The following is a 6,825-nucleotide window of genomic DNA, read 5'->3' on the forward strand; positions in this document are numbered from 1 at the left end:
TGAAGGGCAAAATGACTCTGTAGAAAGTTTGACAAGAATGGAAGATGTTATCCATATTCAGGGAAAGATGCAGTCTGAATGCAAATAGAAACATGTTATTTTCATTTTTTATGAATTTTCCTTTCTGTTCTGTTTCTTCTTTCACATGACTAATGTGGAATATTGAAAATTATCTTACATATAATCAGATAAAATAAAATATTATTTACAAAAAAAGGAAGAAGAAGAAAAGAAAGTTTGGTATGAGATTAAGCCAGACCATCACAAAAGCATTTATAGATGAAACTGGAAATAACACCAGAAATAAGTGTCAAATGGAATAGATTGGTCAGTAACCAAATTATCATTATCATTAACCAACACTTTGAACTATAATATCTTACTCCTTAGTGTAAAATATAAGGAAGTAGACATATTTTAAAAAATGAAATTGGGAAGAGTAGCAACCCTTGATCATGCAAATGAAAACCAAACTTGAGACTATGAAATTTGGAAAGCACTCAAATCAGTTTTTAAGATATTTCAAAAAGAGAGAAAAATCCCCAAAGAATGGAGATTACAATTTATATTAATATCAAAAGGTGACCATGAAGTCAATAGCAGGTATTGACTCATGTCTATTTTTTTCTGTAAAATCTTCAGAGAAGGATTTATAGATGCATAAGGGGGGAACTGCAACAATTCACAGATTTATTCAATACCCCAAGGCTTGCAAAGTGCTCTTCTCACAATAAAGCTGTGAAATGGATAGCAGCAATAAATACAATAATCTCCATTTTGCTGATGAGCAAGAGATTCAGAGATGGAGTTATTTGCCCATGTCCATGATTCCTTGGGATTATTTGGCAGAGCTAGGATTTGAACTCAGTTATCCTGACACAGAGTCTCATAACACTCATTATGAACATAGTAGAACATACTGCTTTGTAAGAAGGATTGTTTGTATTTTATTTTATTCTCTGAGATGTTTGGACTAAACTGCCCATGTTTGTTTGCTCGGCCTCCCTTGTGACCACATATTTTTTTATGATTTGCCTGCTTAAAGTGAGGTCAACTTGTCTGACCAGGTCAATTTCTTCATGTTGAAAAATGCCCAGGTCACTACAGAGGAAAATGATGACCCTATGACCTCATTACCTCCACACCCTTAGCTTGGAACAGAAATATATTGCAAGTGTGTGTGCTCTCATATACCTGATCTGAGAGGTGGCACTGAAGGGCAATGGATAGGGCTCAAGCCATGAGGCTCAAGGACAATTTCTAACCTCAAGTTCCTGGACCTTACATTCCTAGAACCAGCTGTGGAAAGGCACGGGTGGAATCTTAAAGCCCAAGAGGTGGCAAACAGGAAGAAAAGAACCTCACAGTCAAGTGGTAGAAGCTCCTGAAACCCCAGCCTTTGAGCGGTGGTCAAGAATTCTTGTACTAGAATGTGGTCCTGGGATGAAACCACAAAAGAGACTAACACCAGAGCTTGGAATGAGCCTACAGCAGGCAAGGAAAGCTAAGAATAACAAAAAGGGCTGCTCTTGTTTTGACGTGGTTGTTAAAGCTACATTGTAGCAAAGAGAAGGAGGATCAAAGAGAGAACAGACCTGCTGCTTGCAACAATAATCACTGAGTGAAAGAGAGCTGCCCAATCTTCATTTTGCTTTTTTTCTTTGCCAAGGAGAAAGCTCTTTTTACTAGGAGGGACAGAATAAAGATGGCTAACGCGATGCCAGCACCTGGCTTTCCTTGATTAACTCATGTCACCTGGCCCAGATGAGTTACATCCCCAGGTACTGAAAGAACTGGCAGATGTGATTGTAATTGTGAAGACACAGCCAATGATCTCTGAAAGATGTGGAAGCAGGAAATGAGCTCTGGGATAAGGGAAGGGCAAAGGTTGACCTAATTTTCAAAAAAGGGTAGAGAATTGAGTCTTGCAAACAAGAGGCCAGTAAGCTTTGCTTTGATTTCTGGGAAAGTTTTAGAACAGATAATTAAAGAGCTTGTGTCTGACACATTGTAAGCTATGTTTGATGCTTGATTGTTAGTGAACATCTTGAAAAGGAAGCAGTTATTTTCACATTAAAATTTCACATTAAAAAAGCCAATGACTATCAAGAATAGATCAACCCATCCTAAACATATTTCCTTTTTTGAGAGGGTTACCAAGCTCAGGGAAGAGGTCAGGTGGCAGAGTGGATAAATAACTGGCTTCCATGCAAAGAAGACCTGGGTTTGAATCCTAACATTGATAAGGTTAGAAGTTCAGGTTAACCTAAAGTAGTAGGGGAAATTTTTTATATTCTATAAAATATCTCATAATCTTCTTGGTAAAAAAAATATGAGCTAGAGGATAATAATATTAGATAAATTAGGAATGGGTTGAATGGCAGGACTCAAAGATTAGTCTTTAATTGCTCAGTATTAACTTGGCAGGAAGTCTCCCAAGAAGCGTCTTGAGAAATTGGGCCTGTCTTTGTAATGTTTAATATACATAAATACATACATATATTTTATATATATATATATATATATACACACATAGATACATATTGATTATATCCATTTGGCTATATATATATATATATATATATATGTACATATAAAACCAAAAAGTTGGAAGGTATAGATGACATGCTTATCAACTTCACAGATATTGTTATTGATAATGTTGTTGGACCATTATTTTCAAAGGGGACAAAGTTAGGAGGGACAGCTCACATCGTGGCTGAAAGAGTTGGAATCCAACAAGCTCTTGACAACTTAGAACTTTGGGCTGAATTGAATAAGATGTATTTTAATTGAGACAAATGTTAGGTCTTAGACTTGGGTTCAAAAATCAATGTTGGAAGTAAATGAAGGAGTGTGTCTAAATTATAATATGCAAGAAAAAAGATTTAGAGGTTTTGATGGAAGCTCAGTATGAGTTAGCAGTATGGACACTAAGAAAAAGTTAGTATGAGAAGAATTAGAAGCTTCCAGGAATAAGGAGACAATTCTGACCTGGTCAGATCCCATCTGGAATATTATATTCATTTCTAGATATGATATTTTAGAAAGGATAATCATAAGCTGGAGAATGTTCAAAGAAGAATAACCAGTTTATAAAGACTAAAGTCTATGTCATATAAGGATTATTTGAAGGAACAAGTGATATTTTAGCCTGGAGAAGAGAAGATTTGAAGGATTGTGACAAGATTTTGAAAGAGGGTATTAGATTTTTTTGTTTGACTGCAGAAGAGGGTGAAAACTGCAAAGAGGCAAATTACAAATTTGGGCTTTATATGAAGAAAAGGAAAAAACAATTAATTGTCTTAAAAATGGAACTGTCTACTGGAGGTAGTGGTTCTTCCATCTTGAACTGAGGCTTCATGATCATTGTCAAGTAAATGGTAGTGGAAATTCATACTGGGGTATGAGTTGGAACAGATGTGTGTCAAGGTCCTTTTCAACTCTAAAACATTGTGATTTCATAACAGACATATTTGAAAAAGAGAATGGATGCCTAGTTATATAGAGAGAGCAAGGAAAAAGAGGACCGTCAGCTTTGAACTGTAAACAGTCCACAGGTGTTAGAGGAACTTAAGTCCTTAGCAATTAACTTCATCTCTCAGTGCCCTTTACTTCTTAGACTAAAAATTTCAGAATAGCTGCTAATCTCCATAGTCAGGGGAAAATTTTCATCAGAAGTTCTCCATGGCAATGAAATCACAGGTCTAGTCAAAAATAAAAAAGAAAATGGAAGGGTAATTTGAATGATATACTGGTATCCATAAAATATTAAATGACTTAGATGAAACCTCCAGAATGTTGAGTAGATTCTCTATGGAAGACTTATGAAAAAAACTGTGGATAAATTATGTCAAGAAGTATTTGCGAAGTGGCACTATGCCAAGTGTTGAGGATGCAAAGAAAGGCAAAAATATTTTCTGCCCCTGAGGAACTTACAATTTAAAGGAGTGAGACAACATGTGAATTACTATGTTAAAATAAAATGTAAACATGTTAAATTGGAGACAATCTAAGAAGGAAAGCATTATAATTTAAGGGGACCAGGGAAGGTTTCTGGTAGAAAATGAAATTTTAGCTGAAATTTGAAGGAAGTCAAGAGGTGGAGACAAAGAGTGGGAGCATTCCAGGCATTGTAGACAGTCAGTGAAAATTCATGATACTGAGGGTTGGAATGTCTTTTGGGTTGAAAAGCAAGGATGCCAGTGGCTTTTGATCTCAGAATATGTGAAGAGAAGTATGGTGTAAAAAAATCTATATGATGATGATGATGATGATGATGATGATGATGATGATGATGATGATTGTCCTTCATGCTTGAAGAAGACCATGACATCAGGGAGGTGATGCCTTGACAAGCATATGAATTGGATTTGAATGAGGGGAGGGCTGTGCTATACTCTAGGTCACCAGTCTCACTTTCTTCTCCAGTCATCTGGGTCCAGTGGCCAAATATGAGTAAGGATGACTGGAGATGGCCCTGGATGTGAGGTAATTAGAGTTAAGTGACTTTGCCTAAAGTCACACAGCTAGCGAGTGTAAAGGGTCTGAGGTTAGATCTGAACTTCGGTCCTCCCAGCTCCAAGGCCAGTGCACTATCCATTGTACCACCTAGCTGCCCTAGAAAAGTAGGAAGAAGGCATGTTATGAAGGACTTTAAAAGCCAAATAAAAATTTTTGTACTTAATCCTGCACCATTGGAACCTGAACCATTGGAATTTATTGAATGGTGAAGGGTGAGTGTAGAGTTCCAGTGCTATATGATGTAAACAGACTCTTGCTTGATGAAGATTACTTTGAAAGCTGAGTGGAGGATGGGCTGGAATAGGTAGAGACTTGAAGAAGGGAATACAATCAATAGTCCAAGAATGAGGTGATAAGGGCCTGTACCAGGGTGGCAGAAATATGAGAGAAGAGAAAAATGAGTATAGGAAATGTTAGGAAGGTAGATATAGTAGGACTTGGCAATAGATGGATATGAGGAGTGAGAAAAAGTCAGGAGCTGAGTATAACAGCTTGGTTGTGAACCTGAGTGACTGGGAGGATAATTGAATACTAATAAGCAGTTTAGGAAAAGGGGAGGGCACTAAGGGGAAAATAACTGCTCAGTTTGGAGCATGTTTTGTTTGCAATGTCTAATAGGCAGTTGGAAATATGAGTCTGAAGGTCAGGAGAGAAGGGAAGGTGAAAGGATACCCTATTATGATCAGATAAAGGAATTTCAGAATTCATAAACATGGAAGTGTATGACCATCTCTGTGTGTAACTTAAGTAGGATGGAAATAGGAAATATATCAGTTGAGGACCTGGGAAATTAGTATATTTAAGGGAGTATCAGTATGTATGTTGAAGTTCCCTAGAATTGTGAAAGACTGGGGAAGATAGTCACTGAACTCATTAAGAAAGATGTATGTCCTGGAAGTCAGTCAATAATATTTATCTTGATATGGTGATAAATGGATTGAATTAACCTTAAAGGAGAAAAAGGTCACTGAGTGATAGTAGTAGAGGAAGGGTCTGGAAATGGCAATGAGGAGCATTCCCACTGACCCAATATGACCAGGAGTGTGAGTCAGGAGTGTGAGTTAAAGTGCAACCAGAGTTGGAAAGAGTGACCAGGGAAGCTGCATTATCAGGAGGGAGCTAGGTCTCAGTGAGTACAAGATGGAGGAGTGTAAAAGGGAAAGATTTAAAATGAATCAAAGAAAGTATAGGATAAGAAGGGTAGAGAGAGTGCAACTTGCATCAATGAAAGGAATGAAACACATTGACAAAATCATGCATCTCTTGGGGTGTAAAATAACCAATTTCAGTAAGGGAAGAATCAAAACAAAATAATAAAAATTTAATGCATACAGTGCAATCGGAAGTATGAGAGCATAGCTGAAGAAAAGGTGGCCTTTGAGTCAAATAGGGGGTTCATACTTTGCATCTGACACAATCTGGGTAAATCATTTAATTTCTTAGTATCCTGGGCAGTTCTCTAAGATGATGTTAGAATCTATATTAGGTGGAGAGAATTTGTATAGCAGAAGTTTCCTAAACTGAAACATGAGATATGCAGGAGATACAAAGATATATGTGTGAGAGGTTACTTGTCTTTGTAAAGTATGGTAAGGAAACTTACTTTTTGATGTGTAACATGGAACAGGGATTGAATCTTTGATTTTATTGGTATAGGCAATGTCTAGGTGGGAAACAACATCCGATAATTCCCTAAAAAATGACCACCTTTCTTGCATGGTCTTGGAGAATTACCTAGAATAACAGAAGTTAATGACAGAAGGATTGAAAATTGAACTAAAATAGTCTTTCATTTGCACAAGACTATATTATGGAGTAAATCTCAATGTGGTTCAACCTTATTTTACTCACCAAAGCAAAACTTGAGTTGACCTATATACAAGTATTTGTAATCATGAAGAAATCTGAGTAAGTGTGCCAAAATCAACTCTTAATTTCATCAAGACCAACTAAAAACATACAAGAATAAATATTAAGTGCCTCTTTCCTGGGTAACTAAGAATTATAAACATTTTGTTGTAAACAATTACATCAAAATGATTAGCTGTCTCCCCCACTCCCCATACTTATAGTAGGTATGATAAGCATAGTTTTAGAATCACAAAAAAATTAGAAAAGACCTTACTATCTAATTCAAACCTGGCATTTTTATAGATGCAGAAATTGAGATCCAGAATGGGGGAGATTAGCCCAACTTTATATAGCTAATCAGTGGTAGAGAGAAGTCCTGACTCCCAGGCTAGCTTTTTCTGCTGCATCTCACTTTCTTATAGGAACAACAGATCTTGTCTATAAGATTAC

Source organism: Macrotis lagotis, chromosome 4 (assembly GCF_037893015.1).
Source record: "Macrotis lagotis isolate mMagLag1 chromosome 4, bilby.v1.9.chrom.fasta, whole genome shotgun sequence".
NCBI lineage: Eukaryota > Metazoa > Chordata > Mammalia > Peramelemorphia > Peramelidae > Macrotis > Macrotis lagotis.